This window comes from Odontesthes bonariensis, chromosome 7, assembly GCF_027942865.1.
Source record: "Odontesthes bonariensis isolate fOdoBon6 chromosome 7, fOdoBon6.hap1, whole genome shotgun sequence".
Classification (NCBI taxonomy): Eukaryota; Metazoa; Chordata; class Actinopteri; order Atheriniformes; family Atherinopsidae; genus Odontesthes; species Odontesthes bonariensis.
This window is the reverse complement of record NC_134512.1, coordinates 509,809-524,019: the sequence shown is the minus strand read 5'-3', so window position 1 is coordinate 524,019 and position 14,211 is coordinate 509,809.

The window sequence follows — 14,211 nt, the reverse complement described above, 5'->3', positions numbered from 1 at the left end:
AGAGAATATGTGGGACAGCCCAATAATAAAGAATTACAGTAGTCCAATCTTGAAGTAACAAATGCATGAATTAGTTTTTCTGCATCACTCTGAGACAAGATGTTCCTGATTTTAACAATATTACGAAGGTGAAAGAAGGCAGTCCTAGAAACCTGTTTTATATGCGAGTCAAATGATAAGTTCTGGTCAAAAATAACTCCAAGGTTCCTCACTGTAGAACTAGAAGCCAAGGAAATACCATCTAGAGTAACTATATAGCTAGACAATTTCTCCCTGAAACGCTCAGGTCCAAAGATAACGACTTCAGTTTTGTCTGAATTTAGCAGCAGACAGTTCTGAGTCATCCAGGTCTTTATGTCTTTAAGACATGCTTGTAGTCTGACCAACCTATTGGGTTCATCTGGTTTTATAGATAAGTACAGCTGAGTATCATCAGCATAGCAATGGAAATTTATGCCATGCTGTCTAATAATGTTACCTAATGGAAGCATGTATAAAGTGAAAAGAATCGGTCCAAGCACAGAACCCTGGGGAACTCCATGACTTACTCTGGTGTGTGAGGAAGATTCTTCATTTACAAGAACAAACTGAAATCTATCAGATAAATATGATTTAAACCAGCCTAATGCAGTTCCTTTAATCCCAATAACATGTTCAAGTCTGTGTAATAAGATACTGTGATCGACCGTATCAAATGCAGCACTGAGATCCAACAGGACAAGCACAGACACAAGTCTGCTATCAGAGGCTAAGAGGAGATCATTGGTAACTTTCAGCAGTGCAGTTTCTGTGCTATGATGCACTCTGAATCCTGACTGAAACTCTTCAAACAGATTATTTCTGTGTAAATGATCACAAAGCTGAGCTGCAACTATTTTTTCAAGAACTTTAGACATAAAAGGGAGATTGGATATAGGTCTATAATGAGCCAACACTTCTGAATCAAGAGTAGGTTTTTTAAGTAAAGGTTTAATTACAGCAACCTTAAAAGTCTAAGGTACATATCCTGTCAACAAAGACAGATTGATCAAATCCAATATGGAAGTGTCAGTTAATGGGAAAACCTCCTTGAACAGTCTGGTTGGGATTGGGTCTAAAACACAAGTTGATGGTTTAGAAGAGACTATTGCTGTTGTTAGCTCAGAGAGATCAACTGGGCAGAAGCTGTCTAAATACAAATCAGGTTCTAAAGATACTTCTAAAGCTGCTGTACTTGATGATACATCACTGATAATAGTGGGAAGGACTCCATCAATCTTCTCTCCGATAGAAACAATTTTATTAATAAAGAAGCTCATGAAATCATCACTGCTGAGAGTTAAAGGAATAACTGGCTCAACAGAGCTCGGACTCTTAGTCAGACTGGCTACAGCGCTGAAGAGAAACCTGGGATTATTCTTATTCTCTTCTATCAATGATGAATAATAAGCAGTTCTAGCTTTACGAAGGGCTTTCTTATACATTGTTAAACTATCTTTCCAGACTAATTGAGACTCTTCTAAATAAGAGGAACGCCAGCTTTCTTGCAGTCTGCTTTAAAGCACGCAGCTGTGAATTATACCAAGGAGCCAGCCTCTTCTGACTGATTACCTTCCTTTTCAGAGGGGCAACATTGTCCAGTGCTGTACGCATTGAAACTATAGTGCTGTCAACAAGAGAGACAAGTGTTGCTGGAGTAAAGTTTAGGTAGTCGTCCTCTGTCATATCTGCACATGGCAGTGAAGAAAAGGATGATGGAATTAATTCTTTAAATCTGGTTACAGCATCCTCTGATAGACACCTTCTATACGTAAATTTCTTCTCAGAAACTGTATAGTCAAGTAATGTAAACTCAAAGGTTATCAGAAAATGGTCAGATAAGACAGAGTTATGAGGGAACACTGTTAACTGTTCACTCTCAATGTCATATGTCAGCACAAGATCAAGGGTGTGATTAAGGCAGTGAGTCGGTCTGTGTACACTCTGAGAAAATCCAATAGAGTCCAATATAGAATTAAAGTTCATATTCAGGCTGTCATTTTCAACATCTACATGAATATTAAAGTCACCCACTACAATGACTTTATCTGTACTCAGCACTAACAGGGATAAAAACTCTGAGAATTCAGACAGAAACTCAGAATAAGGGCCAGGTGGACGATACACAACAACAAACACAAGAGGTTTCTGGGATTTCCACTTTGCGTGGGAAAAACTGAGAATCAGAGATTCAAAAGAGCTCAAACTAATCTTGGGTCTGGGACTGATTAGTAACCCTGATCTGAAGATAGCTGCCACTCCTCCTCCTCTGCCTGTGGTTCCAGGAACGTGAACATTTAGGCCCAATCCCAATTCTATTTTCTACCCCTTCGCCTACCCCTCGCCCCTACCCCTCGCCCCTTCAAACGTAGGGGTAGGCGAAGGGCTAAGAATGTCACCCCTTCGAATTGGGACAGCACTTCACACTCACGAACGTAATAAGTCCGCGCCGTCAGTTGTTACGTAACCAAAAGCGACAGCTTTAGCCAGAAGTAAACAAACATGACCGGTGCTGTGGTGTTCGCGCTGTCCTGGGCTATTCGGATATTTTTAGAAATATCTGCGTCGAATCGACGGAGTGCCATCAGGCGAAGGCGTCTTCGACATGTGGGAGCATTGCTGGATCTTGTTACGGTATGTAGAATGAGAAATTAATGCAAATAACGTGTGTGAGTGAGCAGCTGGTAGCTTCCAGAGCCGGCGTGTGAATATGATAATGTGTGTGTGTGTGTGTGTGTTTGAAAGTGCTTCTAACTGTACATTTGTGATATCGTGTAATATAGAAACAATTTGCTTGTCTCGTTGGATTTGCTGATTTATTGACTGGAGTAGTATCCTAACCTGGCTAACCTAGCTGAAAGCATAAGCTAACGTTTAGCCTTTGTTACTCGCCTCGTTCCGTTTGGAATAAACATGCAGCTCATGCGTTTTTGAAGCAGTTTTCTCTGTACCAGGTTCAGATTTGATGACTTAAATAAATGCACTGCATTGTGTGTGCTATCAATGTGTTGGTTTGGGAGGATGAAAGCCTGATCTTTCCATGTTTTTCTTTCCAGCAGACGGGTCGTCCTACAAATTATTGCCCATTGGACCACAACATGTACCCCAATTTTTTTGTTATCCCTTGTATAATAAATCTCTTCATACCAATATCCGTTCCAGTCGTTCATATGATGTTGATGTGATAATCATGCTCACAAACCTTTTGTCCTTAATTTCTTTTATTAGGCTCAAATTACAGACTGGTAAGGCAGCTTGTTTTCAGAAATAACAGCTTAAAGTGTCTGCTGTAAAGTGTCTGCTGCAAATATGGACAATAAACAGTATGAATATAAACAGTATGAATATAAACGGGCAACAGTGCAATCATCAAGAACGAGATGACCGGAGCAGGAACAGCGAAGGTGCTTGGCGCATCGGAGGTGCTGCATGGGCTCAGTGATGTTCTGGGGGAACACGACATGACATTATAGCATGTACTTTCATCCATTGTAAAACATTTAAAAAAGGTGTTTCAGAATGCGGTAGTGGTGGCTGTGTGTACAATAGGTGCATGGCGCATCAACTCACCGTAAAGTTTGTCTATCATGCGCTCAAATCGAGCTAAAAAGCGCTCCGTTTTCTGCTCGTGGCGCTTCTGCTCCTTCAGGCTCTCCTGTATCAGGTAATCCATTATGGGATTGGACTTCCTACTTCTTTTTGGGGATGGGGATGACTTTAGAAACAGATCTTCGTTTTCGGCGCTAAACCTGATCAGGCTCTTTGTGCTTGAGTCCCTGTGAATCAGTCACGTATATGAATACTTGTGATAATAGGTAGCGAAATGACGCTCACGTAACTCAAAAGGAACTTATCTATGGTTAACCAACTACATTGCTTGTAAATACTCGCGTTACAATTTAAAAAAACAACTCTTTCGCAGCACCTTCACATGCATTGACCGATTACTCCATGTAAAATAGCGACTTTTCCCATGTGCGTTTATAACAGAAAATAACTACACATTGCCACCATGTTAAACTCACACAATACACCAGTTATCACAACCTAAAACGATTAAAACAGTTAAATTATGGCAAAAAGATAGAAGAACTTACATTTGTGTGGTGCTCTTGCTTCTGCCATTTTTAAAAAGACTCACGATCTCCCGGTAGTCGCGTTGTACTCTGGGAAATATATCATACCCCTTCAAACGGAGTCTGCCTGGCCGAAGCCCTCCGTTTCAAGGGCTACAACGGAGGGGTAGGGTTAAGGGGAAGGGCTTTGGAAGAGTATTGGGACAACACTACCCCTTCACGTGAACGCGCAAAACGGAGGGGAAGGGGTAAGGGGTAGGGCCAAGGGGTGAATTGGGATTGGGCCTTAAACAGTCAGAGGGAGTTGCTTCATTAATGCTAACATGATGCTAACATGATGCTAACATGATCCTCCTGCTGCAGCCAGGTTTCTGTAAGACTAAATATATCAATATGATGATCACACATCAACTCATTCACTAACAGAGACTTGGAAAGGAGAGATCTGATATTCAGCAAACCACATTTAATAGTTTGATGTTTTTGTTCAGTTAAAGTTTTTGTTTTAATAATTTCTTTTTGCACAAGAGGATTTGCTCCTTTTGTGTTAATCGATTGGGTGGGTAGCAGCAGGTGGGAAGCTGCAGAGAAGTGTGTAAGACTACAACTCTGCATCCTGGTCTGAGCCCTGGGTTGTCATGTTTTAGGGTGGCAAATAAATTCATCCATATTTCTAGAAATGAGAGCTGCTCCTTCCAAAGTGGGATGGATGCCGTCTCTCCTCATCAGACCAGGTTTTCTCCAGAAAGATTGCCAATTATCTATGTAGCCCACGTTGTTTGCTGGACACCATCTAGACAACCAGCGATTGTAGGACGACATGCGGCTAAACATGTCATCACTGGTCAGATTTGGCAGGGGTCCAGAGAAAACTACGGAGTCCCACATTGTTTTGGCAAAATTACACACCGATGCAACATTAATTTTAGTGACCTCCGATTGGCGTAACCGGGTGTCATTAACGCCGACGTGAATAACTATTTTACCATATTTACGTTTATCCTTAGCCAGCAGTTTTAAATAGGATTCTATGTCGCCCGCTCTGGCCCCTGGAATGCATTTGACTATGGCCGCTGGTGTCTCTAATGCCACGTTTCTGACTATGGAGCTGCCAGTTACCAGGGTTTTGTCCTCAGCGGGTGTGTCGCTGAGTGGGGAAAATCCGTTTGAAGCATGGACAGGTCGATGGTGAACAACGGGCTTGACTTTAGAGCTATGCCTCTTCCTGACAGTCACCCAGCCACGTTGTAATCCTGGCTGCTCAGGTTCTGCTAGGGGGAGGCTAATTGAGCTAGCTACGCTAGGTGGCTCCACACTGGCAAAAGGGACCTGGCTCGCTATCGGTTGATTTTCAACAGTGCATAGCCGAGCTTCCAATTCAGATAACCTCGCCTCCAAAACTACAAACAGGCTACATTTGTTACATGTACCATTATCGCTAAAGGAGGCAGAGGAGTAACTAAACATCTGACACACGGAGCAGGTGAAAGCAGGAGAAGGAGGAAGAGAACCGGTAGCCATGCTACGCTAGAGAACCAGACACACCGTTAAAAAGTGACAATAAAGATCTGTAGAAGTGTGTTAGAACAGAACGGTAAGCTATAGAGTTTAACTATGCAAAATTGTGTAAGTTATAGATCGAAATAAAGTAATTATCAGTACTCCAAGCGGAGCAAGAAATTCCACAGTGCACGAGCAAGGTAACAGGAAGTGATGCAACACGTCTTACCGCAAAGCGTCACAGCGTTGACATCCTAAGTGGCTATTTGACTGTGCAGTTATTTTATCCCCAACATAATGCCGTTCTCACACACATAAATGTCTTCTCATCTATATCATGTTCTGTTAAATAATCAAGCCTATTTAAACTAACACAGACTTCTACTCAGCCAACAGAAAGAAGGCAGATGCCCGTAAAACGGGTGGTGCCCAGCACCGCCACCTCTAACGGGAGGCAGAGGAGCTGGCCCTAAGCAGAATATTGGAGGGCCAGTGGCTGAGGGAGTCCATCCCCAAGACACAAGGGCCTTTATAAAATATAATAGGCCAATAGATATCTTTTTTAAGCCTATTCATACAAATATTTATTTGTCTTTTTTTCTTTTGTCCCAACAAAATTCTGATGGTGCCGCTCAAAAAGACAATTGTCTGTAAATGCTAAAACATCCATGATAACCATCTCCTGATGAATATTTATTTCTCTGCGCAGTAATGCTGCTCCTTCATCCACGGGGATTGTTGTCTAAAGGACATGTTGGTGGAAACAGTCGCCTCCTGCTGTGCCTGATGGACTTCTAGAAGTAGAAGAACTCGCTCTGCTGACTGAATGAATGAGGAAATCAAATGGCTGAAAGAGGGCCGAGACAGAGAGAAACTCCAGGTTTCTTGAATAAAACCTGGTCCCGACCAGGTTAGGTTCAGAGAGTCTGTTACTACGGTAACTGACCGAGAGGTTAACTTACCTCCCTTTGTGAAACAGGCTAGAGTTACCCCTCTTTCTCTGGGTTAAGTTACCTCCCTTTGTGAAACGGAAAACTCAGAGTTTCCCTCATTTCAGGGTTAATAAACTCAGAGTTTTCACTGAACCTGCTTTGTGAAACGGACCTCAGGTATACAGCACAAATCCAATCTGCAAGTTGTCTTTAGAAAATAGGAGCAAAGAGCTGCATCTTCTTGGCAGAGTATCTGCACTGTTATTCAACGCTGCCATCTTGTGGCCAGACTAATAAAAAATTTATCTGCCCATCTTAGATAGATAGATAGATAGATAGATAGATAGATAGATAGATAGATAGATAGATAGATAGATAGATAGATACTTTATTAATCCCAATTTGGGAAATTGTTTTGTTGCAGCAGCATACAGTAAAGATATGAAAAACAATTAAAGTAGTAAAAACAAGCCAATAGAATAGAATAAAATAAATATAAAATAAAATAAAAAAAAATTGTGAATAAACATTCGCTATGTACAAATCTACAGTATTTTTTGTTATTGTTTTTTTTTTTTTTTTTTTTTTTTTTTTTAGGAGAGACTTCAAGCCCATTGAGGTTGAAGTTCTCTTCCAGCCAGAGGGGAGGTGTTGAAGATGGTGATGGCTGCTGGTAGGAAGGATTTCCTGAATCGGTCCTTGTGACAGCGGAGCTGGATGAGCCTGTTGGAAAAGGAGCTCCGCTGTCCAACCAGCAGCTGGTGGAGAGGATGGGTGGGGTTATCCATGATGGATAACAGTTTATTCAGTGTCCTCCTCTCCACCACTGATTCAAATGAATCCAGTTTGCATCCGATGACAGAACCAGCCTTCTTAATAAGTTTATTAAGTCTGCTGGTGTCACCGGCTCTGATGCGGTTCCCCCAGCAGACCACAGCAAAGAAGAGTGCACTGGCAACAACAGACTGATAGAACATCTCCAGCATCTTGCTGCACACGTTGAAGGATCTCAGCTTCCTCAGAAAATAGAGTCGGCTCATCCCCTTCTTGTAGACAGCATCGGTGTTGGTCCTCCAGTTCAGTCCGTTGTCCAGGTGCACTCCCAGGTACTTGTAGTCCTCCACCACTGCAACGTCCTCTCCCAGAACGCACAGAGGCTTTGGAGCTGTCCTCCTCCTTCTGAAGTCAATGACCATCTCTCTGGTCTTTGCCACATTCAGAAGCAGGTGATTTCTGCCAGACCAATCCACAAAATCCTCTACCAGCGCTCTGTACTCCCCCTCCTGTCCATCCCGTATACACCCAACAACCGCAGAGTCATCTGAAAACTTCTGCAAGTGGCATGACTCTGAGTTGTTTTTAAAGTATGTGGTGTACAAGGTAAACAGGAAAGGAGACAGCACAGTCCCCTGAGGAGCTCCTGTACTGCCAACCACCACATCAGACAGAACACTGCCCAGCCGGACATACTGTGGTCTGTCTGTCAGGTAGCTGGCAATCCAGGAGACGATGGATGCGTCGACCCCCATGACCTGCAGTTTGTCACTCAGTAGACCTGGCCGGATCGTGCTGAATGCACTCGAAAAATCAAAAAATGTGATTCTCAAAGTGCAACCCGATCCATCCAGGTACGAGTGAGCACGCTGCAGCAGGTAAACAACAGCATCATCCACCCCCAGGTGAGGGTGGGAGACAAACTGTAGAGGGTCAAGGGAAGAAGCCACCTGCGGTCTGAGATGCGTCAAGACCAGTCTCTCCAGCACCTTCATCACATGAGATGTGAGAGCTACTGTTCGGTAATCATTGAGCCCAGAAGGAGTCGTCTTCTTCGGGACAGGAACCACGCAGGACGTCTTCTACAGTGCTGGGATCCTCTCTAGGTACAGGCTCAGGTTAAACAGGTGCTGGGATCCTCTCTAGGTACAGGCTCAGGTTAAACAGGTGCTGGGATCCTCTCTAGGTACAGGCTCAGGTTAAACAGGTGCTGGGATCCTCTCTAGGTACAGGCTCAGGTTAAACAGGTGCTGGGATCCTCTCTAGGTACAGGCTCAGGTTAAACATGTGCTGGGATCCTCTCTAGGTACAGGCTCAGGTTAAACAGGTGCTGGGATCCTCTCTAGGTACAGGCTCAGGTTAAACAGGTGCTGGGATCCTCTCTAGGTACAGGCTCAGGTTAAACAGGTGCTGGGATCCTCTCTAGGTACAGGCTCAGGTTAAACAGGTGCTGGGATCCTCTCTAGGTACAGGCTCAGGTTAAACAGGTGCTGGGATCCTCTCTAGGTACAGGCTCAGGTTAAACAGGTGCTGGAATACCACAGACAGCTGGCTGGCACAGGTCCTCAGAACTCTGGGGCTGATGCCATCAGGTCCTGCAGCCTTGCCTAGGTGTCTCTCCAGCTGTCTCTTCACCTGGCCAGTACTCACAGTCAGGCGGGGGAGGGGGGCTGATGCCTCAGTGGGGTAAAAGCAGTCCGGAGGTGAGGTGTTAAAGTCCAATGCACTCAGCAGGGGGGGCGTTGAGGAGTGGAGGACAAAGGTGTTGAGAGCAGTCGGGGGTTGATGTCCACAGGATGTGTGGTGGGGGGGGCGAGGTGTGAAGTGGAGGAGACAGCTGAGGGTGGGGAGCTGAACCTATTGAAGAAGGTGTTCAGCTCGTTGGCCCTCTCCAGGGTGCCCACAGTCTGTCTGCCTTTCACCTTGAAGCCGGTTATGTCTTTCATCCCCGACCACACATCTCTGGTGTTGTTCTGCTGGAGCTTGGCCTCCAGCTTCCTCCTGTAGGAGTCCTTGCACTGCCGCAGTTTGTCCCTCAGGTCGTGCTGGATGCTCCTCATCTGGGCCTTGTCTCCTGCCCTGAAGGCCTCCTTGTTCCTGTTCAGGACGGCTTTCAGGTCACTGGTGATCCAGGGTTTGTTGTTCGGGAAACAACGTACAGTCCGTTCCGGCAGTAGCCCCTTTCACACTGCCGAATAACCCGCGTTTAATTCGCGAATTTAGCGTGTCCGCTGTTGCGTTCACACTGCCGACCCGGGCTGCCGCGTCAATTCGACTCGCCTTTCGACCCGCGTCGGACCCTAGTCTTTTTGCCGAGCCGAGTTTGGTGTGAACGCAATCGACGCGGGTCAGACGTGGGCGTGACGTGAGGAGTTTAAAAGACAGAATGGACAGCTGATTCAGAACAACAGCGGCAGGTGAGGACAAGTTTTACTCTGTTTTAGCCTACATCAAGTTGGAGACATTTTTTAATATGGCCAACTGGTGAGACAAGGAGGTCCGCGAGCTCCTCAGCCCCCGAACAGAGGACGTTATTTACCGCCACATGTCGGGGACGGTGAAGGATGGACCTCTGCTGGAAGGGCTGGCGAGAAAGACGGGAGAGCGCGGTTTCCCACGCAGCAAGACGCACCGTAAAGTAACATCTCCATGAACTGCATATACAATTGCATAAACGATATCTCAAGGTGTCCCGCCATCGTTTGTTTGAAAAATTTGATGCAGACAGGTGTATTTAACCCTACCTCCGACGCATGGCTTGTGCCTACGTCATTGTACACGCCCAGCATTTTATGTGTTTCGTGTGACGCTCTGCCACTAGGCAACGCCCCCTGAACTCGGCTTCAGGCGACACGGGTCACCAACACGCCAAGCGTTCACATTGCTCGACGCGGGTCGAAGGTGCAATTTGGACCCGCTAAGGTAGCGGGTCGCAGTGTGAAAGGGGCTAGTGTGTTATGTTCACAGAACTTAATGTAGTCCGTGATGCAGTCTGTCATGCCATCGATGTCCTCTCCATGTGGCACACAAAGCACGTCCCAGTCAGAGCTATAGAGTAATACAGAGTTGCGACACGCTTTGAAGTCGCCGCTAGGGCTGTCACGTAGTTCATGTAAGCCTCCGGAGTTCCAAACATCACAGCGCTGTCAGTCTGTTTGAACGGGTCTTAGCGGAACGGAGCACAAAAACGATAACTTTAACATTTACGATGCAATTTTCGGTAAATATTGACCCATAATGTGCATTGATCACTTCACCGATCACCGATTTATCAAAGTTTTTTCTTTTTTGAAGCGGCAGAGACACATTTATCACCATTTTAAATCATAGAGGGTACCCCTGCATGCTAGCAGGGGGCAGCTACCTTGTCCTCCTTTATACTGAATCATGCCAGTGGTCCAGCTTACCTTCAGATTTACATCCTTCAACAGAGCCTGATGTTACTGTCTGTTCCCAGGATCTACTCCTGTTGTCCCAAACACTCCATCTGTAGAAGATGTCATTCAGTCTGTCTGTTCTCTCTGGTGTCAGATGGACAATGAGCCCCCCCCGCGACCCGACCGACGGATTCAGCGGGTATAATGGAATAAAATATGAATTCAACTTTTTTCTGGTTAAAACCATATTAACGACAAAATAAATGTGTCAGTTGTGAAAAAAATAAACAAAACAGATTTAAACCAAACATATTATTATAAAATGTCATCATGGAAAATGTAAAACAAGCCTTATTAAAGAAGTTATTTTATTGCTATTTATACTGTTGGGTAGATTAATCTACAACAATGAAATATATTTGATCAAATTCAAGGGTTTGGACATTGTAGAAAAGTTCTGAAGTCCTAATGAGGGTTGATCCATGACAGCAGCGAGCACCACATCTGCTGACCTCCCTGACAACAACAACAGAGAAATTAATAAATTCATTATCACAGCTGCAAAGTCATGCTGAAAAAAACTTACTTAAATAAAGACCAGTCAGCTAATGCCTCACTATGCCAAAAATGTTGTAATTTAATCAATTTACCGGAGAAAATACGTCAGAAATACCAAAAATGTATTAAATGTATTATTACTATAGGCCTATATAGTATTTTGGTAATGTTTTAAAACCTAACAATCAAAACAACTTTACATTATGTCACCTGACAAGAAAAAGTTAACCGACTTTAGTGAAATGATCAGTTAATTACCTCACGTTAGCCTCCGTTACCAAGCGTTAAGCTAGGTCCCTAAATCCATTCCATTTTTAACATCAAGATCGACATTTCATGCTAACCAAATGTAAAAATAACGATATCTAAGAGTATACTTCTGATAGATAATGCTTAAAAATGTAAAAAACGTTTAAAATGCTGTTATTTTATTAACTTACCAGTAATTGTTCTTGACGAGTAATTGAGGTTAACGGAGCTAAGTCTCTTGTTTGGAACTGTGGCGTCTCCGTGACCCACGTGACTTCCCCATTCCTTTCTTTCTATGGGAGTCTATGGGAGTGTCGCCACTCTCTTTTTACACCACTCTGGTCCCAGTCAGTCGTTTCAAAGCAGTCCTGTAGGGCATCATTAGCCTCATGAGTCCACTTCCTCACAGTCCTTGTGCATACAGGCTGCCTCTGAACCAGGGGGACATACGTTGGTGCCAGGAGGACCAAGTTATGGTCAGATCTGCCGAGGGGGGGGGGGGGCGGTGACCCTGTATGCATCCTTTGTATTTGCATACAGATGGTCCAGGGTTTTATTATCTCTTGTAGGGCAATCAACATATTGAAAGAATGCTGGCAGAGTTGAGTCCAGATTTGCATGATTAAAGTCACCATTTATAGCCTACTCTGTTGTGTACGGGATCTAGCTATGCTAGGTTGAGGTTGCTACACGGACCTGTTTATGTGATGCACACTTGAGTTGAGAAGTAAACATGAGTTAACTGAACTCCGCTCTCCGTCTCGTCATTGTTATCAGCCAATGTAAGAGATAACACAACATGGTGTCAGAAGTGGGATAGTGAACTCAGAGGACAAACTAAACCTGAAAAAAAAAAAAGAGGAGAGCGAGAACGAGGGAAATATGCAAGCAGCGGCAGCAGCGGCAACAGCGGCCGCACCGCCAGCCCCACCGCCAGCTCCACCGCTAGCACCACAGCTAGCCCCACCAGGCAAGTTTGACTTCAAGGACGCTAATGAATGGCCGAGATGGATGAAACGCTTCGAACGCTACAGAATAGCGTCAGGACTGGATAAACAGTCGGAGGAGTTTCAGGTGAATGCTTTCATGTATGCGGCTGGTGACGACGCCGAAGACATTCTGAATGTACTACCTCTGACAGACACAGAGAAAAAGTCATACAAGCGCGTCACAGAAGCTTTCAATGCGCACTGTGTCAGCAAGCGGAACGTTATATTTGAAAGAGCATGCTTCAACAGACGGAGCCAGGAGCCCGGAGAGAGTGTGGAATCTTTCATTACTGCAGTACACACACTGGCTGAACACTGTGAATTCGGGGTCCTGAGAGAAGAGTTAATAAGGGACCGGATAGTTGTAGGCATACGAGATGCCAGGCTATCAGAAAGCTTGCAGTTAGATGCAGATTTAACATTAGAAAAAGCCATTACAAGAGTGAAACAGAGTGCAACAGTAAAAAAACAACAGCCAGTGATAAGGGGGACAGAGCAAGCAACTGGACAAGTGGAGGTCATATATAAAAAGACTAGCAGGGGGCAAAAAGAGAAAAATGACACACAGTCTTCAGGATGTGGCCGGTGTGGACACTCAAAGAAACACCTGTGGAAAGACTGTCCGGCCCGTGATGCTGAGTGCAGGAAATGTCACAAAAAAGGACATTTCGCAAAGAAATGCAGGTCAGGCAGTGTTGTACATGACATTACACAGGTGCAGATAGAAAATAATGAAAATGAGGATTTCGCTTTCTTAGGAGAAATGTGCTCGAAAGAAGCCAGTGAGTGGATTGAACTGCTACATTTGAACGGGAATGAGACTGTTTTCAAACTGGACACTGGGGCCGAGGTCACAGCAATCCCAAGCAGCATGCATTCCATTAAAAAGCATGGGACACTGCAACCAACGCCAAAAGTACTGTATGGACCAGGCAGGCACAAGTTGGATGTAAAAGGCTGCTTTAAGGGGAAACTGACCATAAAAGGGAGAGCAACAGAACAACTTGTTTATGCTGTTAGAGATCTGTCTAAGCCCCTACTTGGCCTCCCTGCAATAGAAGCCCTCAAACTAATAAGCCGTCTCCACACGGTAGAAGGGAAAAAGGAGGATGTCAAAACTCAATACCCCACAGTGTTCTCTGGCTTAGGGAAATTAAAGGAACCCTACACCATTGAACTGGAGCCAGATGCAGTTCCCTACGCCCTGTCAACGCCACGCCGAGTACCCCTGCCACTTCGGGACAAGGTACGTGCAGAGCTGGAGCGTATGGAGAACATGGGCGTGATTTCAAAAGTGACACAACCCACACCATGGTGCGCTGGTTTGGTCACGGTCCCCAAACCTCGTGAGAAGATTAGGTTGTGTGTGGACCTGACGCACCTAAATAAGTGGGTGCGACGAGAGAGACACATCCTCCCTGCAGTCGACCACACACTAGCCATGCTGACGGGATCAAAGGTGTTTACAAAGCTGGACGCAGCTTCCGGTTTCTGGCAAATCCCGTTGTCGGAGGAGAGCTCACTCCTAACGACCTTCATCACCCCATTCGGGCGATATGCCTTCAACCGCCTGCCCTTCGGGATCTCATCGGCCCCTGAGCACTTCCAGCGTCGCATGTCACAGATGCTAGAGGAGTGTGCAGGTGTGGTGTGTCATGCTGATGATATTTTGGTGTATGGAGAGGATGTACATCAACACAATGAGAGACTTCATCAGGTATTGAAAAAGCTGGAGCGT